The following is a 27,652-nucleotide window of genomic DNA, read 5'->3' on the forward strand; positions in this document are numbered from 1 at the left end:
CATATTTATTTTTCTATGTCCATTGTCTTATGAACTAGTCAGGCAACCAGTATATAAATATATAATATATTATGTTAAACATATAAAATATAACCTAACCAGTAACCTGGTATAATTAATTCTATTAGCTATATTAATATGAATTATGAATGTTATATCAACACATTTAGTTGAGTTTACTGTACCTATTGATTTGTACTGTTCTTGTTTTATTTTTTAGATGATTTCAGCGTATTTAGAATTACTACATGTCTACATAATATGTAGTTCAATAGTTGTATAATTTAACAAGTCGGGTACGAGGTGTAGGCACACGATACATCACAAATCTCAATTTACAGGTTTTTAAAGTAGGTTATTGAATAATGATTAGTGAAAAACGTCCTTAGTATTACCGCGAGATATTTACTTGGAAAAATCTACACATCATCAAGTCACACCATTATACAATTATTATACAGTACCCATACGAAACGTAATACTATATTATATTATAATAAACCGTGTAAGTATCTATCTAAAATTTAGATTCTAAATCAACGGTTCTCAAACTGTGGTAAGCGTACTACTAGTGATACACGAAAGACTACATGTTGGTACACGAATGGCCTTATAAGTAACACTGAACCAGATATTTCATCGCTAATATCAAATCTACAAATCCATGGTTTTCATTGACAATTTGTTATTTGATTCATACCTTAATTTTTAAACACTAATACATTTGTATTAATAAATAATTTATAATTATTATGTAGTATTTTACTGCATTTTTATTTAAAATAAATGTATTTAACTATGTAAAGTTTGTATCTTTCTATTTTTAACCACCAGTGGTACACTGGTAAGTGAATGATTGATAATATACAGTGGTACGCGAAAAAAAAGTTTGAGATTCGCTGATCTAAATTATTTCGTGTAAATCAAGGTGATTGGCATTCAAATACAGAAAAATATATTTGTGATTTTCATATATTTTAATAATGATAATAATAAATTGTAAAAATTTACTTACAACAATCCATATGATAAACAATATTTAAGAAACACTCTACAAAATGTCTTTTAAAAATACAAAACGTCACTTAAACTAGTATACATTGAAACGTAAAAATGCATTACCAATATTAGCAAATATTATAATTTATAATTATAACAATAATTAATTATTCCTTTAAGTTAATTATGAGATACACAATTCAACAATAATCGTAATACGAGGCAAGTATTAAGTAAGTAATGAACAAATTTGATATTTGGTACGCGTCTTCGATATTTATTATTAAAATTGCAATTCAAATTTGTTTGTCTAAAATGACGACAGTCGTAAACAGAATTGGTTTGCACATATTCATCACATAATCAAGAATATAGTATTATTAAATTTTACAACCAAACGGAGAAGCTGGCGGGAATTTATTAACGAAGTCAAATTATTGGTTTATTATTGGGGGTACCTGAAATGTTCAACGTACCCCTCTACGTATCGAAGTTAAAAAACGTGCTTATTTAAAATATTAAATAATATGAGTAAAATGTCATATAATTTAGTAAGTTCAAATAACGAATTACGATTAGTCAAATTGATAACAATGTATAATAATATGATAAACAACTAATAAATCCAAACTTTCAAATTACGTAAAACACTTATCTATGCTAATATAAATCCGGGTTACATAAAAAATTGATTCATTTAATGATTTAATTGAATTTAATCACTTGATTTTAACAAACCAATCACGGGCTATACTAAAGCATTCATAAGGGACTTTTAGCTCTCTAGCTATTCAATAAATGTTTAATAATTGTGTATGCAACCCGGCATATAAAAGAAGTAAAATCGTTAACGTGTACACTAACAATTACGGGTAACGGTTGCATTTTAATTTTATTGCTACGATAGGAGCGCACAACTTAAAACAGTAGTCTAATTTCACAATTGTATATCTATAGTATAGGTATCTATGATTAGTAATTGCACAGTACAGTTATATGATACGTCCCTGTCATTACAATATTGCCTATAATAATTATTGTTGTTTTATCATCCAATAAAATTACGTACTATTGTAGGGCCTGCAAAGGGACCAAAAAAATGTTAGTGGTACTTTTACCAGTGACGCTTCACGTCATATTGTTTTATTCATCCGAATTTCTAGACATTAATGTATTCATCTATGACTGTAACACTGTTACATTCCATACGTTTACAAATTTTCGAAATCATTTAACAGACTTATCGTGCTATTGTTGATTCGATAGATCTATATTAAATAAATAGGAATATTGTGGGTACATTTTGATTTCATTCATAACAATAAATTACTTTGGTCTTATTATTATTATTATTTCATATTTATTAACAAATGTATTTTATCTCGAATATTCTTATGCCCATATGAATTGCTGTCAACACGTAGCTTGTCTACGTGGCAATAGTCTTTATTCGAAACATAAATGCTATATTCAATGAGAAAATAGTGTTTTTCTTGACTTAGCAATGGACTTTTACTTTTCAACTATATTGCAGGATGAACCGCAAAATATGGACGATTAGCTGTTTCTTGATATTTTTGTACTACATAAAATATACACTTATTACACGTTACATAGTTACAAATTTACAATCGATGAATCGAATTTCGGATGTGCGATTGTACATAATACTTAACAATTAAAAACAACTAACTTTGGTTGACGCGATATTATAGTAGTCGATATTATCATAAAGAAATCCTAAAAAAAAAACAAATAAAAAACGCTTACTAGGTATAATAAAAATCATTAATTCGAGAGTTAACAAATTAATTGTGTGGCATTATTATACTAAGTCTACATAATATTACAAAGGTACGAGACAACGTGGGCAGGGAACACGATACAAACGCCTCGGTGTAGATCATACAATATATAATGATATATTTAAGTTATAACTAACCACTTTAACTTAACGTACATCACACTAGTCCATAATATATTATATAATATATAATAATACGTCATTATCGTATAGTCTTATATTATTAGTCGTATATTACATTACGGCCGTGTCGTTAAAATATTATTATACACACACGTCGATAATAACTATTCCGAACTATAGTGAAAATGATGCGCACATATATAATATATACGACTTTATGATTTATTCTAAAATAAAAATGCTGTCGTCTTGCTGACACGGAAAAAGAGAGAGATAGAGAGAGAGAGAGATAGATAGAGAGTGAAAGAGAGAGAGTAATAATTTTTTAGCGTGAAAATCCGTCGCTGTATTTTTTTAACATCCAGTCTGCAGCAGGAGCTTGGAAAATCTCCACACTCGCGTCCAAGCCATAGTTCCGCTGGCGATCACAGGGTTGTCCCGCAGAGCGCACTGCCATTTACCCTGGACGGACTGTGCGGCGGTGGGCTGCGAGTTGTGCGTGGGAGTCGGCTGTACGCTCGGCAAGCGGACTGGAGACGCGGTGGAATTGGTGATGGCTGGCTTTTGTGGTGATGCGGCGGGTGATGTCATGATTAAGTCTAGACAAAAAACAATGTATATTAATAACAATATTAATTGTGATTACATTTTTTTTTAAATTTTCAACTCAATGCATTTTACAATATACATCATTAAGAATATATTTTTACACTTATAAAAAACGATTACATTGTATATTGTTGTTGACTATCATCATTATTAATATAATTATTATATAGGTCAATATGTATGAGTTTCCTATCAAATGCGTTGTTTTTCGTACAACAGATATTGTATCATATTATATAATTCATATTAGGTATACTGTATTTCATTCTGTTTTATTAAAAAATATAATTTATCCCACCGGTGCAGATATTCTCTTGGGATAGAGGGTTTTACCGGTATGAATAGCATTACAAAAAGGTATTTTTATTTATTATAAAAAGTTTTAAATAACAATATTTACGATGAGTAAATACGCATTTTAACATGATCACGGCATAATATAATATTTTTAAAACGTTAACCATGTAATATTTTTTTTATAAAATGTATATTTAATGCCAAAAAAATGTATTAACTCAAAATGTCAACAAAAAAGTGTTTTCACATAAAAAACATTATAAAAATAATTGTATTTACTATACAAATTGCACTAACAATTGTGTAATAGTCAACGTGAATTTCTTTACCTAGTGTCATTACTCATAAAGTCATACACTTACACATTTTAATTGATATCCTTTTTTCTTAATAATAAAATATTTAAATTTAAATTCTTTAATTTAATTTAATTTTTTTCAGGATCAATCAACATGCCTCAAAAATGCTTTACAAAAATGATAAAATGGTTCGTTTAAAACTCAAAAATTAATTTTTAACAAATTGAATCTAAATAATGTGTTAACGACTCTGTTTATAAATTGTATAACATAATTATTAATCACATGTTTATTATATTGACTTACAATCAAAGTGCTTAGTTTAAGACTGCAAAATATAAATTTAATCAATATCTCATGCAGTATATTATGTTTAAATTAATATAATTTCCAAAAATGACATTTAAATTACTGTTAACAACCAATTTGTCTTTGGCTGTCGCCTTTTCGATATTATTATGAAATGTGCTATGTGTGATGGATTTTCTTATATTTCAGAACTATTTTTAGATCTTTGTTGATTATAATTATTTTCCAATATTCAATGCTTCTTAAGATAATTATTTTTAAAATTACAAATGTCAAATTCAGCTAAGAATATAATTAAACAAAATAACTCTTTAATATTATTTATAATATTTCTATAAAGAAATGTGTACATTTTTAAACCTCGGGGGTAACCACTTACAATCCTCATACTTTTAGTTACACAAATTATGATACTGATAATATCAATTATACTATAAAGTAAGCTTGATATACTTTATAATATTCACACTTAACATTTATATTTTAGTCAACAATGAGGTAAATGAGCATAGTAAATCAAAAAATTATATTTTATAATTTTCGTTTATCATTGTAATTAATTATGTACATTATTTTTTATGGTTACAGTTATTTTATCAATTATGGTAAGTGGTAACAGATATAATGGAAGTAAAAATGAATGCATTAGTAAAATTTAATATATTAAAATATGAAATCCCTATTTAAATTGTCTACCTGCTAATTATATATTATCCATACAAAAATTAATTAGTAAACATTTATACACACTTAAGCATTGACTCATAATTAAATCATAAGATTAATGAACTTTAAAATTAAAACAATAGTAGTTCAAAATTAAAATATATGACAATATAGAATATGTATCACTAAAACTACAGTCTGCAGGTGATGTACAGCCTATCTTTGTTCCCATGTTTTAGGCTTGAAATGTTGAAACTCGAAATGCCATTTTTAAAAATAGATACTAAATTAAAGATGCATTCCTTAAAATCCGAAGAGTTCTCGCAGGCGAATTCGTCCAAAACACTTACGAGTTGATGGATTTTATATTAACGATACAAAATTCATTTTAAATTAGAATGCTATAAAATATGTGACTGCCTTACCATTCACATATATACTTAAAAAATTGTTAATTTGTTGTACATATAATATTAATTTAACTATGGTGTTCGTGGTGTGGCTAATAATCTTAGACGTTTTTTTGACAAATCGTTGGAAACGAGTATAACAATTAATCACATATTTAGTGAGGATATAATTCTTAAGCTTGGTGTCCCTCAAAATCTGCCTCTGGGTTGGGGCCATTGTTTTTAACTGATCTTGAAAAATCAAAATGTACATTTAAAGAAAATCAAATTATGGATCGTATTAATAAATGGTTCGATAGCAATTCTTTCAAAATTAACTATGAAAAAATATGTTTGTGTCTTTTTCTATCAGGAAATTCAAAAGTATTGAATACATAAATTAATATAATAACAATTTCCATAGGTAATATAAAATGTATTTTTGACTAAGCAATAATGATTTAATAACATATTTGATTAAACATTGATTACTGAGTATAATTTATCTTCATTAATATGGATGAGGATTCGTCGTAATTCTGTACTCTTAAAATGAATTGTTACATTATATTTATTTATTAATTATCCTTTATTATAATGTAGTGTCTAAAAAAATGTTTTTCTTTACTTTGTATATAAAATTAATTAGATAATAATTTAGAACTATTGTCTTCAACTGAAGCTTTTGTAGACAAATTATTTAATTTGTCTGTTTGTATACATTACTTATGTAATTATGTGAAACAATGAATATACAAATAAACTTTTTTTTTACTTTGCGACTATTAAAAAGCAATATTGTATTTAAAATATTATTACTCTATGAACTCGTCATAATATATAGTATCAATGTCATACCCAATTTAGTACCTATGTCAAAAAAAGATGTAGATCCCAGATTATAGATGACATTTTAAATACTGATTCCACAACAAATTATTAAGCTAACACGTTGCAGTAGACTGTAAAAATAAAGTGATCAATAAAAACTATTTATTTTATCAAATTTTTAAGAAAAGTTATTGATATTAAAATTATTAGTCTTCAACATAAAATCTAAGATTTAACAAAAGTACAAGTAACCACAAAAATGAAAATAAAAATTAATGTTGTGCCATCATTAGATATTACCTAAATATCTTATAAACTCAGTGTGTTGAAAGACAAATCATGAACAGTTGTATGTCTAATAAACCTAAGCATTTCGTATACATTTCACAGCCTCACTAACCGTTGACATTGATGGATCATTCTGAAGATTCATATTTTAAAACGTATATATCGTATATAATGCACACAAATTCGTACAATAGAGATACGATGATGGATGGACACTGCTATATTATAGTTGTCCATGATAGGTAATATAACTACACAAAAATCGATCTTGGGTTATTTCCTGTTTTGAATATTTGAATATTTACGTTAATTATTAAAATCACCAAATTTGACTTATATTCTGGTTATAAAATATAGAACGTACCCAATTGTATTTATCAACTAAAAATATTTTTTAAAAAACGAATAACTTGTCTGACAACTTTGTTTCTGAATCCTAATATCTTCAGGATATCTAGTGAATGATTTTTTAATGATTATTTTATAAATTTAACTATTTTATAGTTAAACAATTGAATAATATGATCAACCAGTCAGTTTTTAAAAACTGTTCATATATTTTTTTGTTATCATAATATGAATAATTTGGGTGTGAGTTAAGAGAGCATCAGTCATACAGACTGTTTATAATTTAAATCAAAATTAAATTTAAAAAAAGATTAACACATTTTTGAATTTCCAGAGTTTTGTAATATTATCTTTTTGATGAAATATAAAAGTACGAAGCGCTTCAGAATTATTAAGTAATTGGGAATGTTTAAATTTTAATTAAATTTAAGGTAAATATTTGTGTGATTATTTATTATACCTGAAAAGCCAATAAATATTCAAGCACTTGATTGCTTGTAACTTTTGTATTTAACCTTCCCTTTTAAAAATTAAAAAGTTATTGCATTTTACAGATGTAAACAAGTAAATTAATTATGAATAAAAATATACCGAGTACAACGACCCTCGTTTTTTTAATGCATAGTATATATAACAATATTTGGCATCTACATCACATAAACACGTGTCAAAGGTTTACATGCAGTTGAAAAAAATATAGGAAATCCATCATCAGGTTTTTGTACCTTAGCTATAATTATTAAGTTGAAATATAATCTACTTATATATGAAATAACAACAAAATATAATAGTAACCTGCACTAATGGAATGACAATTATTAGGCATAACATTAAAATAAAAAATTATTATGATAGGTATTAAGGTATATAGATACTCTAAAACTATTATAGAACAATATTTTACTAACTATTAGATTATCCTTATTCACTTAGAGTAAAAAAAATAATATTTCAAGCATAAAAAAACAATTAATAAAAGAATAGAAGAAAAATATGTATGCATCCTATGAAGACACACTACACGTTTGTATCAATATGTTTAATTACAAAATAAACATCACAAGGACTATACAACGGATGTTATTTATCAAGTGTTACTCGTTACTTTGCTAAGTAGTTATAATTCAACGCTCGAGCAATAATTATAATTTATGTGTTAAGGCTTAAGAACTCTTATAGGTAGGTAGGTACATCATGAATTTTATATTGTCGTAGTAATGCTTGCATACTTATATTACTCATGTCGGTGTGTTACAATTTAGTGCGTTAGTCAATAAGTGAACCACAAAAGCTTTTTGACCTGTATTAAATGAAGAAACATTAATTGGATTATTTTAATTTAATTAAGTTCTACACTACCTACTTTATTATAATACAATAATGAGAAAACCCACATTAAAATTAAATTAAAACTTAAAAGAATTGAACAGCTACTTAACAAATCTTAAACTGAAAATAATATTTTTAAGTTTCATTTTAAATATTAAATAAAATCTCAAAATAACGAGCAACTATTTAAATAATCAAAATGTAGTTAATTATGTCTAATAATTAAGTTTAAGAATATTATATTAACTACTTAGATTTGTCATATTTATAATTCCGAGCCCAATGATAAGCAAGTAAAAGCTTTTAAAATGATCAAACGATTCAATATAGGTAGGTATCCTATGACATGTTAAGTAATAAAATAAAGAATTATTAACAGCATAAAGTATGTTGTAACCACCAAGCTATAATTGTTTTAGAATAATAATAATAATAATCACACAGAATGAACAAATGTGTATTTCATTATTGTATTTTGAATATTTGATGATGTTTAGCATTTGGTGTTTGTTTTGCCCGGGCCTTAAAGTATTTGTTACCTATTGAGAAACAAAAAATGTTGTTCAAAAGTATTCCGAAACTTTTAAAATGTAATGGTAATGTACCTACTGCGAAGAAAATATATATAACAACCACTCTGGTTTACATTTATGATTTACACATAAATAGTCAATACTCATCAGAAAATATTATTAAAACAAAGAAAAAATTCTTCTGCCAGTATAGTGTATTTTATGCTCGTTGAGTAAAACAACATTCGTTAAATTTCCATCATAAATCCATACAATATAAATTATAATATACATATGTAAGCTGTAGGTCTATCAAGTGTGCCGTAAATTTTTTATGAAGGGTGATTCGCACCTATATAGAAATAATTTTGAAATCGTAGTAAACTATGATTTATTGATTTGGAATTCATCGTGGTTTGAAAAATATAGTGAAATCAAAGCACTGTATATACTCATACTATGCTCGACTTGTGAACGGTACTCAAGCAGTGATAGTGGGATATATATCATACATAGGTAAACAAATTTAAACATAATATTTACCCTCTTTTTGCTGGTGCATCAAAATATTATAACTAATTACAACGTATTATTATTTTAAAGTTATGGGTTGTGATGTAACATGCTTGTTGTATTGTTGTAACTATATTTCTATGAGACCATATATAGGAATTGTTTTTTCGAGTGTTAATTGTGTTTGTGTATTTGTGTGATATTTTATTACAAACAATGAAAATATTCTATTATAATAAACAAGCACCTATACAATATCAGTACTAAAAATTAAAGTACAAAACCAACAAAAAAAGACGTAAAATATTGATAGATTTTTTACACCGAAAGTGCTCTTGTAGTTTAAACTATAGTCGTTATTGTAGTTTTTACAAATACTTCAATTATATCACCGACACCGCGTGTTATTATAGTCTTTAAAATTGTTATAAGTCCTTATCGACATATTATCAGCTACAGCTTTGGATTATATTTTGAAATAAATAATACATAAAAAAATGTCCGAAACGACAATGACCACAAGTATTTTTTTCCACGGTTATATAATATTTAATATAAACATTAAACATCTTAGGTTTATATATGCTATACAATATAGTATATACCTACATACTACAATACACTAAAAGTTTGAGTATATATACATATACGAATAACGATTAAACCGTTATCGAGTGCTCAGCCATCGACAAACGACGCTGTACCTACGTTATATATTATAATTCTTAGTTATTTTTATTAGTGATTAGTTATTATACTGTTATCTATAACGAAATATCCAAACAAAAAACCACTTAATGTACGCTGCATCTTTAAATATTGTGTCTGGACGATTATTATTATTTACAGTGCATCCGGGCTTATTGCCAGACAAAGACTGCTGCCGTTGTTTCAATGGAAAGTGTGTATATAATAATATTTGATATGGATGTGTTCTTTTTTTGTGGGGTTGACGACCTTTTTTTTCTTTTAACTCCTACTACGGCGGTTGTCGTGAGGATATTTTATTTTGGACGAAGCCCAAAAAGACTGCGCGTCTGCGTCTCTCGCAAATATTATTATTAATCCTATAATAGTATATGTTCTGTATACGAAACAGTTGAAAAGTGTATCTTGACACCTCGATTTCGTCGCAAAGTATACCACTCTGTGAAAAATAACGCTACAGAGCGTTTACGAAAGCTTCCAATGAAACGTTTTAGACGGATGTTGAAATGTCAAAATGCGTGAGCGTGATTCGATTGTTAAACTCTGAATAATAGCATGGAGTCGTTACACGCTGAACGAGATTTTTTGAAGCTTTTAAAGCCAAATACTTCCAACTAAATTGCATTTTATTTTCAGTATATATTTTATTTTTATTATATATATACGAATAAAAAAAAAATCAGCCACAGAATTTGAAATAATTTATACATGACTACAATAATAATAGAAGTGAAAAAAAAATTATATTATACTTAAATTAAATTGTGACGACTTTATACACCTATACTATAAACTGTTATAATAATATAATAATATGCTGCTATAAAGTGTAAGTAGTTGAATCAACTTTGACGTTTGTAACAATTAAAAGGGTGCTATCCATGCGTTATAATTACAATAATCCAGCTTTGCCATAAAATATAATATGATAAATTATAATTAAGACCATTCGACGAACAATCTTCGTTCAACGAGAAAGCTTTTTACTCCGCCGTAACAAAAACACTACGCATCACCGAACAATCAGAATGGCAGGTACACATAAAAAAAATTAATTATTGTTTTCAGGAAGCAAGGTACCTTTGATGTTTATAAAATAAATAGGTAATGAAACGTTAAAATGCACCGAATACGGTATTAAAATATATATGAATTGTACAATATTAAACTAAGAATTTATACAACAATCACCGGTTGAGAACGGTTTATTATTAATATTATTTTGTTTCTAGTGAGGAAACACCACTGAAAATATTTTAGGTATGAGCGGTATTTGCACAAAAGAAATGCGTTGCGTTAACATTAAGTATTACACGTAGGTATATATATAACCTATACATACTCGTCCTTAGAACATGACTCATGAGTCGCGGTTATCCATCTCACCATAAACGGTATAATATTATGTAATTATATCAATTTAAAAAGTTGCATTATTAATTGACAATTGTTATGTCCAGTTGACCGTCCGCTTAAAACCGTATCAAATCAATCGGATAAAAGGCTAATGCAAAATTACAATACATGGTACGCACACGATTAACACGATTATTATAAATTCGGGCGTGTGTGTCACTGTGCATATTATGTAATGTTTACAGCCGATTTATATACTTTCATTGTTGTGCTGGCGGGCTGTGCCTATATTATTATAACAGTACCTATAATATGTTACCTATACACAATATAATATGATATGTACAATACAGAGGTTGACGGTTGTGTGTTCGCGGCGAACTAGAATGCGTTTCGGGAGTAGATGGTAACATTTCGACAACACCTGTCACCTACACACGTGCGACCCGAGTCCTCCGTGTCATTTACTGATATATCATATAGCTCTAGGTGCATTGCACCATGAAAACTCGAACCACGTGTGTCAAATTGTTTTGTGTCGTCTGTAAGACAAAAGTTCAACGCGCGTTTCCGTAACCGTCCGCGTGTTGTATAATACACGCCTATAATAGTGATATATAATGTTATATTAGTCACACAGCACAATATATATGTATTATATTATATAGCAGAAAACATCGTTCGTACAATTATACTCATCCAGCGTTCGTGTATGTACAGCATTATTCACCTACAAATACAATACGTAGGTATAATGTCATCATAATGATAATATTATTGTATATAGTTATATGTTGTTTCGTACCAATTAGTACCGCTCGTTATCTGACACTTGTTACCAGTTTGTTTTTATGTAATATTATTTTCTTTCCACCCATCGTGTGTGTTGCAGCGTCATATGTACCATGGAAAAACACGCAGCACGTCTTTTCGAGTTTCTTATCCGATTACTGTCGTGTAACGTCGCGTTGTTTTACCCGAAACAATATGTGGAACAAGGTGATAAGATGACACCCTCACGTTGTGGTTTTTATACGTCCAAAAACTTATACCATTTTATTTTCAGATAACCTTATACGGGTATTGTGCAAGACATCCATAAAAAAAAATGCGCCTATAATTATTTATATATATATTTGTATAACTATGCGTAAATAATATTTGTGTACTACACACCTCTAATTGCCGTGGAGGTCACCTGTACGTGTAAAATAAGCATTTCTTTTGTGCGACCCAATGTACATTAAGCGTACCTACGTACATATAATAATAGTACGCAGTAACTTCGGATATGAGATTCGCAGTGTTTTATCGACGAGTTGTAAAAATATCGGGGACAATGTTTGCAACATACGTTGTACGGGCCATAAAAAAAACCAGTAAGCGATATGAACTAGCGAAAATAAAATATCGTAACATTATATTCATTATTTCTATTTTACTATTGTATGTCTATTTCTCCAGACTGAGATACATAAAACTCTGTGCTTTATAACTGTTTTTATTTCATACATACTTTGTTATACTCTTATACACATTGATAAAAAAGGAAAGTCTTACAGATTACAAAGCATTATTTGAGTGTGATTTATTTATTTATTTTTGTATTTGATAACACATTTTTTTAAGTTCAAAATTGTTGAATAGCTCATTTAAAAAAAAATCATGAAACCAATATCAAACTCCACTGCTAAAAGTTGAATTATTATTAGATAAATATTTAAATATTAAATATTATTTTAAATCATTGCATATTTTGTAGACAATTATGCAATTTACTTCAATATTTTTTTCTCTTTATGTAGGTATGTGTTTATTATTTTTTCTGTGTTTTATTTATGTATAACAGTCATACAAGTCGGCTATAAAATTGTGTAATACATAATTATGACAAAAAAACGCTCATCTGCATTGTGTATGGATTTTATAACAGACAATACTCAATACTGTATGTCAAGTGCAAATAGTAAATTATTTTGCGTTGACTTTGATAACTAACATTTTAATAAAGTCAATCAATCGGCATAATATATACCTTCATACCTCATATTGTACATGAAACTATTAAACGTTCCACGATTAAAAAATAACGGATGAATAGCAATATCAACATATTTTTAATAATTATTTTTCTTTATTTTATGTAAGTATTTAAGCAATCTGCACCTACATGTGTGTGATATTTGAAATTGTTTTATGTGAATGAATATCTGGGCCCTTTTGAAGACATTTCCTTGTAAATACTTAATGAAATATATTATAACCTCTAAAAGAATTGTATGCACACGTTTAAATGGATGTGTTCATCTATATTCTAATTAATATAGTTATGGATTAAACTATTTTTATAGTAAATCTATGAATTTAGTTTTATTTGTTGGACTCATTATACTTAACAGTTTTTAAATATTTTTAGTTTCTTTAAACATGTTTTGCTTTGAGCAGACCAATACACGGATAAATAAAAAAAATTGAAATGAAATCCTTTGCTCAACAGAGCATAAATTCCAGGAATTCATCGAATTAAATACAATTGATGATTAACAAAAAAACACAGTTAAATAACTGTTGTAAATCATAAGGAAGTTAAGATAATTGAAAAAAAAATGTATATATCTACGTATGGCCTGCAATAAGATCGTCATTGAAGTGAAGAACTTTAACGATCGAATATAAATATTTGGAAATTATCATATCACTCAAGAATCAAATTATATTATAAGTATTAAGTATATATATATATAATATTATTGTACCAATATATTAAACCATAATCGGTGATTAAGATATTTAAACTGAAAGTAACATTACTTGTTAGCAACTGCATAATAAGTCCTTTCTATATTATACTCTAGCTAATTCAACTAACCGGTCACTAACGATCGGTAATTGTTTTAAACTATTTTCCTTAAACGATTATTGACACACGATTCCTATTATACAATACTCGATTAGAAAATACAAACAAACTAGTAAAATTAACATACCTAATGTGAAGTAAAGCTATTACGTGAATGGCGTCATAAGGATTGATTTTTAATCCAAAACGAATATCGTTTACGACGACACAAGACCGAATTTAACTTGAACCAAAAACGGTGACCTGGAAAACATTCTGCGGGAAACTTTATAGATTTCCTCAAAACCCTGCAGCACGATTAGACGACAACACTATGTAATACAACCACAGGCACTATTATAACATATCACGAATTATTATAATGTGCTGAAATCCAAATTCAAAATCGTATTAACGATCTTTTAGAAAACGACTAGTGCAGCCCTGATGAAGTAAAAAGTTACAAAAGCAAAAATAACGAATCAATACAATTAACCAGAAACAAAATTATTCAAACCTATGTGAAACTTATAACAATCATCATCATATTATAGTAGGTATTCTACATATACCTACAGATCGACTAAAAATACGATCGACTCGCACGTATAGTCGCGAATGTACGATATACAAATATAATTACATTAATAATAATATTGAATCAAAGTAGATATAAATATCGTACTTATAAAACAGTACATAATATACTCACTGTGATTTGGTAAGTAAGTTATTCGTCGTCGGAAATCGATCTTCGGAAGCCGATGGCTAAAGTAATGTGATGCGGCAACACAAACGAGCACCGACAGTGGTCGACCGGAGAATGAACGGCGGCGGCAGCTACGTCGGTGACGACACGACGGCGGCAGAGTGCGTGTGTGTATGTGTGTGTGTGTGTGTGCTTGCGGGTCGAGCGTGTGTGCGCGTGTAGAAATTCACACAGCTTTGCCGTTTTGTACACGCGTGGAGCGAGCGCCCGGACGGAGAGTTTTGGTCGTACGTAACCGAATAAGTGTTTAGAATAATATTAGTATTATTATTGCTGAGATCATTATTATTGTTGATGTATACGATAACGAATACGGACTTACGACACTGAGTGGATATCGGACCAGATGCGACAGAGCCAAGTGTGGTGGACGGTGGTTACGTGCGCTTGTATAATATAATATGGAACGGAATTAAATCGTAATCGTTAAATCGCGTACATGAACGGACGACAGCTAAATTAATATAAATCGCTAGTGTTTAATTACCATAACCATTGTCGTCACTCGGAGTATCGACGCCACACGTGATTAATAACAACAAAAAACATATTAAAACGAATATAACCAAACTCGCGGTATGAATTCTGCACACGGCCTCGTAAATCTGACGAAGTACGTTTATTGTTCAGGCCCAGATTTACGTAAGTGCAATGGCACATGGGTACACGTGCACTTGGCTTCAAAACTTATTGGGGATCCCCATATTTCACATATTCGCTTATAAATATTTTAATTATTGTTTTTTTTTTAATATATTAATACATCGGTTGTATTTATGTTTATAAATTAAATTCAGTGTTCAATAAATCAAAAGGCAATGATGATTATTTGATTATTTTATCGCCAGTGGTGTTTATACGATCATTGTACCTGTTAGTTATACATATTAACGTTTTCAAATAAACGGAACTGTGTGAAACGTGAATTAACTATACATTATGTATTATTAAAGTTATTTAAAAACGATTCCTCTACTTTAGTTTAAATTTAGTGAGAGATGTTTTGATAAGTAGATAAACACAAATTTGGATGTAGATAGGTAGTACCTATAACCTATATAGAGTATAGGGTATATTATAGCCCAAAATTGGTTCATTCCCTTGGTCCCAATTCCTTTTAACTGAACCCTTTATATTGTTGCAATATTTAATGCGGTTTTCGACATAAATATCATCATGTCGTAGGAAATGATATAATATTTTTTTGTCGAATCTTTTTAAAGAAGAATGCCTCTTGCGGGTACATAAACAATTCTGGTGCTTACTCGCGTGCGCTACCGTTCAGCACGGAAACGTTATCGATTTCCACTTTACATATATTATGTTAATTTTTCGTTACACTTTGACGAACTTGAGCGCCAAGTATAGGTAACCTGAAATTTTCTATATGTATACCTGTAAGCATTTTTTTTTTTAAGAATTAGTGTCTGCCGGTACCCCCATCATCACTGATACCACAACCTCCTCACCATCGAGCCTACAAATATTAATTTTATTTAGACATCCTGTTTGTGTGTACCTATTACCACCACATCACATCTGATCAAGTACCTATTAACTCGATTATAATATAATATTATGTAGGTATATTAATATAATAGTATTATACCTAAATGTAATGTACGTTGATAAATTATGTAATAATTTTTAATTGTTCTTGAACCATGACTGTTGTCAAACGCGTGACGGTTTATAATTTTCCAATCGTGTTTCTCAAAAATTGTGTCGTCTCCGTACGGGTTTTCTCTTTTTTTCAAGATTAAAACATTTCGACTGTCGACAAAATATTTTAGCACGTCCGTTAACACAAACTGATTATAATATAATAATTATATAACATAATGTCGACGGAACTATGCTCGTGGTTCCCATACCTACACGGCTTTACTTCTCTTACAACAATGCTCGACTTGTATGTTTTAATTAATAATACTTTTCGGTTGCGGTTTCGGAACTAAATTTAGGAGTGGGGTGGGCAATATACTGCACAAAATGTATTAAATATATGTTAATCTTATTTTTTAATCATTTGATAATAAGTTGTGAAAGACATCACTCTCTTTCACTCCTTCTTGGCCCTTACTAACACAATGCGTTTACATAGTTTTTTAACAGTCGTATACATTAGTGATTACAACAAGAGCTGGATAAGGTCCCTTTTAAATATAACCTACCAGTAGTGTAGTAAAATTAAATTAAATAAGAAGAAATGACATTTAAGCTCTTAGTTTGGTAGGACAATATTTTCAATGTGCCCTATGAATCTACCATTGAAAATTTCAAAAACAATATTATTGTTCTCGATTATTTTCTATAAGTTATCACAAATCATACGTAATAGGTACCTATTAAATTAATTTATAATCTAGTGAAATAATTTTTGATGATTTGTCAACGATTTTAATGTAAGCGAATTGCTCTGAATTAGCAAAACCTTAATAGTAAAAATATAATATAGCAGTACCAAAACGTCCAAATCTTATTTTCTTTGTCGTAATATCTATGATACTGGAAGGTCAATCGGTCAGTGGAGCATTGGGGATGTAGAAGTTAAGGGTAAAAATATTACAAAATTATGGTATTAAACTGTAAGTATTTAATTATATTAACAAATTATTATAATAGGGTTGATGTAAATGAGGATTAGAGCAAACGACAGATTACAGTTTCGAAAAAACTCACCTTAGAAATCCTTTGTTTTTTAAACAAAATATAATATAAAGTCGACACATATCCCACTGATTTAAAAATTACAATAATTGTAAAGTATATAGGTAATAACAATAATTATAGTAACTATTATTATTATTATTATTACTATATAAGTTATGTAGACGGCCAAACGGGTGAACACTATATAATTGTGTTAATGACATATTGGTATTAATTTCTTAACTTGCCACTCAGTGGTGGTATATTGATTGTTGTATTAATATCTGATATTATATATATATATATATAACTATGTTCGTCCTACGCGTTTAATTTGTATTCGAGAGCCCACGGGGGTGATCGAGTGACGTGGTGGGGAGGCGTATAACTATTTGTTTCGAACAAGGCACCGAATTCACTGCATGTAAGCCGCCATCCTAGTTTAAGCCCGATTACCCGGTTATGGGTATTATAGGTGTACACTGTATACGGTATTACCTAAAAACAGGTCGTATTATATAATATACGTCGATACTATAGTATTCTTATGTGATAATACGAAAAATGCATCGATATAATATTATCTTCTTAAATATTATCCGTTATTAATTACATTTTATGCAAAATAAACATTATAATACGGTCCACACGCAGCGTGTCAATAACTGTGCCACAGCGGCTATTACCGCCGGGCGACCTGCGGACCGAGCTGTGCGTCCCGTTTTTCACGCGCGCGCCGATGGTGGCCGCGGAGTGACCCAATTCCTCGGCTTCGGCAACGGAAGAACGCGCGTGCGCGAGTATTATGCCCTCCACCCCCGACGCATCGATCGAGCCGCGCGCCGAGCAGCTGCCGTCCGCGGGACGAGCGAACAGCTGACGACGACGGCGACGGTCGCTTGGACGAAAACAAAAACAAACAATAAAAGCCGCCCGGCAGAGACAATAATTGATATTACGATTATAATATTGCAATGATTATATAATTAAATATTTTTGGTTATTAATTATTGTATTATTGTACGCCTCGGTATAATATAGGACATAATATTGTGTTCACCCAAGTCATCGTGTGCCTGTCAAGGGGCGGGGGGCGAATTCGATTCTCCCTCCGTGACCTTTTTTTTTTATCATTTTTAAATCATAACTGTACAGTAATATTATAGCCATTACCTAGTCATTACTTAACCGCAGTTAGTAACTGTTTGTTTTTATTCTACAGCGACGGCAAAACGTATTTTATATTACATTATGAATTGATTTATTCATAATCAGCTGCACCACGAAAATACGAAAATACTGCGAAATTTTGAGTAGTAAGTCAGCTAATACCTGTAGAAATGCAATGTAATAGGAATTTGTATATTATAGTTATCTCGATATTTCGTTTGCTATTGTATGTGTATGTTTTATAAATTAATAAAATTGTTGGGAATCTCGTGAGAACCATCTTGATCAAATTTGAAAGACACTGACACCATGTATGTTGAAATACATCTACGTTCAACTCTGTCAAGTCTGATTGTCACATTCATATGTACCTACACGCACGCGCGCTCTGCTATTCTTTTTCATACAACGCGGCTGTTCGATTATATATAAGTGCGAACGTCGATATTATATCCACACGCGAAACGAACCCTTTGTTATTGTTTGCTGTCATTTCATATTTTTTTCTCTGGCATTTGTAATTTGTACACGACCTCCACCTCCGTGTCTTCGACTTAATATTATTTGTGTTTAAACAGACGGATCCGTAATATGAATTGCATATTATGCCGAGAGACGGTGTCGTTTAAATGGATAATTTTCGATCTAAAACGACAGGTTTTTTTTTTTAATGTTATTAAAATATTAAAATATAACGTGCCGTGAAGTAAAGTATGCTTTTTTCCTGGATTGGACAATTAAAAAAAAAGACACATGTAAATGCCACGAACAGCAGGCGGTTGACGGTTCATTGAACTCGACATTTTATTACGATGGTAAACTGAAATATTCCGCTCCAGTTGAAAAACAAAATATTATACATTTATATAGATAATAAATTGGGAAATAGGTCACTACAGATTAACATGTAACATTTCATTACCTGTAACTACTTATTTTCAGTCCATAGTTTTATTGATTTTTTTTCAATTATTCTTTGTTCCCTTTAAGAGAAGATCATTTTTATATAATTTATTTCACTTTATACTCCGTTATATTCGAGCATCGGTCTTTGTCTGCATATGAAGCAAATCGAATATCCTTCAATCCTTTAAAACCCTTTAAACCTAAGCAGTAAGCACAAAAGAAAATAATATCACGTTATTAATATCGTGTACTTTTATTAATGCGTCTCTTATTGTAATAATAATATTAATATAATAATGCCGTATAAATCACATTATACAATGGGTTATTAACCAGCTTCCTTCCTTGAACCAATGAACCTGTCCTGTTCGTTTAATTGAAATTAAATCGGAAGAGAGTACAATGAGTGGAACTTATCATTACTATGTTAGTATGTTTCAAATAGAGACGACAAAATATCATTATACTAAACGTCACAAAACTTACTTACCAGCTACCACATGACGCTTATAAGTTTAACAACCAAATGGATTATTTTTTTCTTTAGCCCGTAAAGTTTTTACAGGACAATATAAATTTACTTTACAAAAATACTCGTATATTATTATGTCAATGTACACTTAAAGTTATAAAGATTCTGAAAACGGTTTATATGAATATATACTACGTATACGTAGTAGGTACTATTCGATTTTGCTAAAAGTTTGAACAACATTAGGAAAAGTTCGAATTTATAAATCCAATTATACTTAATATAATATATTATAATATGTTTTATAAAAATATTTTTATGTTTATTATTTATTTGAAAAAAACGTGGAGGTTTAACCACATTCTCGAGTGTAGACTACTAGCTAACATAGTGTCATAAAATATATCATACAGTAATATACAAAATATGCTCATGGCATTGCTCGAATTATGATAGGTTATAGGTACTGATAATATTTAAATTTACTTCAACTACTTTTTGAATGGTAGATCTTATTTCGTGTTTAATAATTTTCTAAATATTGTTTTATCCAAATAAATTGTGCTCTGATCTCAGACAATAGTGTTAAAAACGAAAACCCTTTGTTTGTAGGTTGTTAGTAACCCATAGTTGACATAACTATTATATTATATGATTTAATAACTGATAATGAAATGAAAAAATAGATTTGTTAGTTTTCGTTCATGTGAAGATAAGGTCAACTAGTGGGACATAATGATCACTGATAAGTATTGTGAAATCAACGGAATATCAAGCGTCGGGTACATGTATTCACTATTCTGAATTGTTTTAAATGCTTTGAATATAGTACTCTAATACTGCATGATTAGGTAGCTAATATTGGTAATATTTATAGTACATTAATACATATTTTTAATTTATTTAAATGTAGTTATCTATAATTATGTGTTTGTAATTTTGTATTCCATAATATAAACGTATTTACATAACCGTTGTCACTTGTCATAATTGTATATCTATCGGTTTGGTTAGTCTTACATTTTCAAGTTTTTTTATAATGTTTTTATCTGTAGCACTCATTAGGTATGGTTGGATTGTGGAGGTGTGATAACTTCCAGATGCCGAATATGAATCAAAACATCAAGATGAATGTCAAGTGTAATAGGTATATTAGAGTTTATAGGTATATTTTCTTAGTAAATTATACATTATATAAGATTGATAAAAAATGCTCAAAAAAACTAGTGATAATTGAGAATGCAGGGCCTCCCAGTATAGTTTATCAATTAATAATTACTGTATTATTCCAAGGTAAAAAAGTCAAGTAATGTTTTGTAATTTTATAAAAAACGGCAATGACAAATCTTCATAATGTTATCAATTATTCAAGAAATAATTAATGAATATATATCTTTTATTATTATTAGCTTCTAGACCACAGCTATAATAGTTCAACAATTAGAGTATCTAATAGAAACAAAAGAATACTACAAAGTAACTATAGAAATATATTATACATTAATAAAATAGTGCTTTAAATGAATATGAATGGAGACTTATTAAACCAGAATATATCTTATATGTATATCCATTAAAATAATAATATAACCAACAATAATGTACCTCTAGAAATGTTTTAATATTAAATTTCGATTCTAAATCCAAACGTATTTACAGCTTTTAAAAATAAAATGTATTTAATTTATTCATCAGTTTAAAAGACACATTTTTTAAACATAACGGCTAATTTTAACATAAACAATTTTTTTCCTAAGTAATATAATAATATTATATTACTTATACAAATTATGTAAAAGTATGATCATGGAAAAATAAAAATTAATTAATAAATATTGTGGACATGATTTCATTAAAAATTCTAACGATACCATCATAATACTCAATAAATTTAAAAAATGTTTCTCATAATAGTTATCAGTAAAGTAATATAAATTATAACTATCAAGAAATGGATGTATAATATTAAATACATATATAAATCATATAAATTCTAAAAAGAATTAAAAGGTATAGATTTAAAATTATAAAATTTTAAATAATACATAATACGACGCACAAATGATTAATAGCAGAGCTACTATTTAACACTATATATTCTATATTTTTTAGTTTTTTTAGTTACATTATGAACAGTATTTTAAAATAATTTACAACAAAATAACTAAAATTATTATTTTTCTTTTAAATTACGAATAAGATGGTCACACACTTACATTAGTTACATTTGTCAATAACGTTAGAAATTCGCTTGGTAAAATGTAGTAGATATAATAGTATTCTTTAATAAAACAAAATAAAGTAGGTATAAATATTTAAGGCATACATGAGGTCAGTGTACGCATACAATGTAATATGTATACTTACACACCTTTTTTTACTAATAATTTTATATATTGTCAGCGTAATCAATAACGATCAAATGCCTATATTAATACCTAACACGTGTTATTACATTGGTGTAATGGTGTTATAACTTATAGGTACTGCTTACGACTAGTACTAATTTACACTACATATTATATTATTCTTACTGATAAAAAATGTATTTTACTAACACTCTAACTCGGTATTTGCGGGTAAAAAAAAATATATAATTATTAATAAAATGTAGAAATATGCTTTTCACGAAGCTTTTTGTTGGTTAGATAAATATTGACCATGTAGATAAAAAAATCCTAACCTACCTACAATACACAGTAGCGTAACCGTTAAATAGACCAAAGCGGCCCTGTTTATGTGGATAGGAGTCCCTGTCTTTATTTTGATGATGCACAGCTTCCCTTACCAATAACAGCTATTGAGCTATGCACCTCCCGGCCGACAGCTTACCCAAATATAACGACTTCATTCGCGTTTCCGGTTTCTCAAACTTTTCTTGTTCGGCGGACGGTGTCAAGCGGGTATTTTACGTATGACCCTGCCAGCTACGGGTGCAAACAGCTCAATGTAAAGCTCTTATGTTCAAGTTCTCCTAGAAATGTTGTCACACCGATGGAACTTTTTAGTCTCATGATACCTATTCACTTGGTAGATCTTCCGTTATCTGTAAACAATAGTACAACCATAATAATAGTACAATAATTATAATGAATATACAAAAATTTAGCTTGATAATTTGTTTTCAATAATTAATAGTTACATCAAGGGATTGAGGGAAAAATATGTTTATATATATCACTGCAGCATATGTACTTTATCACGCATTAAACCACAACTCAGTTCCTATATATTATTTTTTATTTTTTAATCTGAATATTAATGCTCTGGTGTGAATCGGTATCTATAGTTAATTATGAAATCATCATGTTGATTTTTAAAAATCGAATTTTTGAGAAAGGTAAGAAAATAAAAACATATAGATGTCAAAATATAAGTATAGTTTATACAATTTGAATGTAGCAGCGAACAAAGAATGTAAGTTCTAAGAAATATGTGTCTTCAAAATCATTCAGTTTTATATTAGCAACAAATTTGAAAAAATTGCGCTCCTACTTACATAAGCCATTCTTTAAAATGGACTTCAAAATGGAAATGACAGTAAGTCGTTAATACACGGAATAACAATATGCTAAAAGTGAGGGTGACATATATTTATAACTCGAGAACTATAATAATATCATGTTATATAATATCATATCATATGTATTATTATACTTTTGAAAAATCCTATACCTCACAAAAACCCTAACGCTGCGTGTAGTAGGTACCTGTATATTATATTATATAATATTTTATTAATTTGGAAGGCCTGTAGGGTCGATAACGTTGTTTCAATCCAAATGAAAAAAAATAAAAATCGATGCAATAAGTTATTGATATTACGATGATTTTGTATGATAATATTATATTATAATAGTGTGCACAATTTTACATTATAAAATACATTTTTATGTACGCTGCTAAATGGGTACCGATTCTATCATTAGTTTTTAATAAAATAACCAATGAATATAACATGATCTATACTCCAAGTGCAAAGTTAATAACCACGAGATTTAGACAGATTATACTAGGTTTAGTGTTTATGTCTGACGTTTGACGAAACTGTTTGGTGACAAGTCGTTTCACTAGAAGACAGGAGACGCCTTAATACTGTTAATTTCATATTACCTTATTTTTTTTATATATATTTTAACATCAGTACATCATTATGATATTGCTATTATTGTTCTCGTCGAACGCACGTTTACAAACGCGTGATTTCCAAACACTGGTCTAGTATTCGTGTGTACCAGCACAGGTCCAAAAAACAAAGCACGTTGCACTCGGTAGTCATTATACTTGTAGTATAAGTTTGAATATCCCTCGATATGCTTTAAGTCTGAGGATTTATAATTTTTTGGAAAATTTATTTTTTAATATAATTTCGGTCGTCTTACCCAATTTTAATTGTTATCACTTCTCATCTATGATCCCTAACTTTTTTTGTTGGGTTTAATACAAAATAGTACATATTGGGCATCTTTTAAGCATACTATGGAAACTAATGATGGATTATTTGTTACATCCGAAAAGAAAACAATTGAAGAATATTTATGTGAATTTTCGTGTTATAATTTATTGATATAGAATTACATGTTTTCAAACATTTGAGAAAAAATGTGAGAAAATAATAACAATTACTATATTATACAGTATACACTAGAGGTACATAATTGCTTCGATATAATAATTAAATGGGCATGTTATTATCCAAGAATGCACAAACAGCAGTAAAAATGTATTGAAAAAGGCCAATTAAAAATGAAAAGCGCTGTAAATTTGAAACAAAAATTTCAAATGTAACTTTTTAGTTCACAAACAGAAGTCGTGCCCCTACGGACACGCTGAATGTTGATCGATTGTATTAATCAAACGAAACATTATCAAATTAAAGTAGGTACCTACGTAAATAATAAATAAAAAGAAAAATACTCGTCTCCTAATTTATAATGACTTCGACACACCTCTCAGACAAACCTCAGCTCTTGCCAGCCTAAGGCTCTTAAAATATTATTATATAGTTTATTTTCATCGTCTCTTGTAGGTGGAAGAATTATTTTAACGACTGATGTTTATTTGAATGACGCGTATATTCACTGTTGTTGTGACTTCCGACGACCCATTTTTTACTGATTACATGTTATATTCAAGTGGTTAACACATTTTATCTTGTTTATTTAATTTAGATTATTGATTTCCATAGGGTTAAACGTACATCAAATAAAATATTTCCGCATGACATCATAATATTTCTACATGATAATATAATATCATTGTTGTATGTTAATATTTGAGAATTTTTACCAAATAAAAAGTCTGGAGCTCATTTAACTACACATTGTTGAAGAATTCCCCGAATTTGTTGGACTATATATGTACATGATTAATTTTTTTTAAGTTTGCGTCACAAACAGTTCAACTTTTTGTTGCCAAATCTCTCCTAAGCATAAAATACATACATTTCCTTAGGCCTCTGCCTCCGTTTCCCATCAAATGGATTTTTTTGCAAATATTTAGTACAGAATTCGTAAAAATTAAATTTTATGTAAACCAGAATTAATTTATACAAAGTATAATGACCATATACCTGCAGTATAAACGCTACACGATTATTATGTTATGCTCAACATAGTCAATATAGTCGAATAGTTTATACAAAATATTATTTAAAACAAATTCAAAATTATATTTTACATAAAGCTGCATCTTGAAAAATAATATTGTTTTAAAACATTTTGGAGGGGAGGGGGAGGTCAACTTTTATACTCCTAAATATACGTCCCTCGTAGACAATTCATTGTTTTCATTAAGTAAAAATATAAAATTATAATATTGTTTTGTACATTTTGTATAGGTATAGAAAATTACCTTCTATTAATATTATTAAAATATATTGTACGAGGTTATATTAAATCGTACTGTAATATGTATTGTTAAGGAAAATCTTAAATCAATAACAAACTGCACTACAAGTCTAATTATGCATCGTCCTTGACAAGGTCAGAAATGAAAATAGAAAAATTGTTAAAAAATAAATGACCTTAAACATGTTAGTCTTTGAAAATAATACCAACTTAATACTTAACGGCCAACTAAAATATTTATAAAACGTGTTTACATATTATTGATAAATTGTTAACATTTTTATAAGTAAATATAAAGTGACTATTATGTTTTTGCATCATACATCATTGACGTATTCAATGTAATTATATATTTATAATCTATTATTTACGGTGTTGGGATAATTTTATTATTGAAGTTTAACTCTTTAATATTAATTATTATGAATTTTCCTCAGAAACATATTTTACAGAACATATTTTGTAAGAACTATTTACTGCGTTAAAACCGCTGGAATTCCACTTGTTCACAATTATCGTTTAAACTTTTCGAAACCTGGCGTATACACAAGTAACAATAATTAGGCATATTGTTACAAAATTCTAGTAACAAATAAGTATCTATTTCCTATCGAAAAAAAATACAAAGCAAAATTTGTATTTATTTTGTATGAAACGCTTGACACAAGTATATAATTGATGTATAGCCTTTAAAATAATGATTATTATAAATACATCTACAGTAGTGCAGTCAAAACTGCAATTGGTTTTCCAGTAGATAAACATTTCCCTCTGGCGGCTGGCAGTTGGTTGCATATATTAAACGCACAGTCACTCAAAACAATTAAATATTATAATGAGCAAAGCAGAACGGATATTTAAATTATAGACGCTGTGTGTATTTTCGTCACCAAAAAGGGCGTGGACTCTCCAAGCTTCTTGACATCTTGCCCGAGACTCGATAACTACACATGAAAACGTATTTTATAATTTTCTAATAATATACTAATATATTCAAATCCAACGACTAGCGCACGTAGTGCATTTACCAAACCAGAAACATCCTTATACGCCCGGGCACGGCCTTATAGATATCTAATGTATTCCCAGTCCTGGTGTATGGTAGTAAACTTGTCATAATATACACTCGCTTTGGTCTGGCCATTTCAATAGACTTGTAGCTGAAATTCTGAAGCTGAACGATGAAAGATCCATTGGTTTTCAAAACTGACAAAACGGTTTAACTATGTGTTGTACGACATAAACAAATTCAATATAAATGTACCGACTGACTTTTGCTTGGAAAATTGTAGATTGTAGATTGTATTATGTTCTGACAGTTAATGAAAAATAGCAGAAAATAAGTTTTAGACACCTCACCACGGTACAAGATTGTCATATAATTATATAATAAATAATAATATAAATTTGAATACAAAAAAAAAAACACCTCATTGAGATTTTCTCTATTTAAAAAGTTGTTTATAAATTATAGAATAAGTAGATAACACTAGTTAAGTTACTCATAAAAATGTTAATGGTTAAATACATTATGAATCATTGTTGTATAATATAATTTATAGTAATAACTTTATTTAAATTAAATTAAAATAAATCTCAAAATATGACATTATTA

The 27,652-nt window shown here is 28.9% G+C and overlaps 2 long non-coding RNA genes across 2 annotated transcripts; both read right to left on the reverse strand.

Moving 5' to 3' along the window:
* Positions 1-1,494: 1,494 nt before the first annotated feature.
* Positions 1,495-15,090, reverse strand: LOC111035668. Its single transcript, XR_002604670.1, has 2 exons — positions 14,932-15,090; positions 1,495-3,525 (listed from the first exon to the last, which is right to left on the reverse strand). It is a non-coding gene; the product is annotated as an uncharacterized LOC111035668 (long non-coding RNA).
* A 10,133-nt stretch (positions 15,091-25,223) lies between these two features.
* Positions 25,224-27,453, reverse strand: LOC111035664. Its single transcript, XR_002604669.1, has 2 exons — positions 27,066-27,453; positions 25,224-26,981 (listed from the first exon to the last, which is right to left on the reverse strand). It is a non-coding gene; the product is annotated as an uncharacterized LOC111035664 (long non-coding RNA).
* Positions 27,454-27,652: the final 199 nt, after the last annotated feature.

The sequence above is a fragment of the Myzus persicae genome, unplaced genomic scaffold (genome assembly GCF_001856785.1).
Source record: "Myzus persicae strain clone G006 unplaced genomic scaffold, MPER_G0061.0, whole genome shotgun sequence".
NCBI lineage: Eukaryota > Metazoa > Arthropoda > Insecta > Hemiptera > Aphididae > Myzus > Myzus persicae.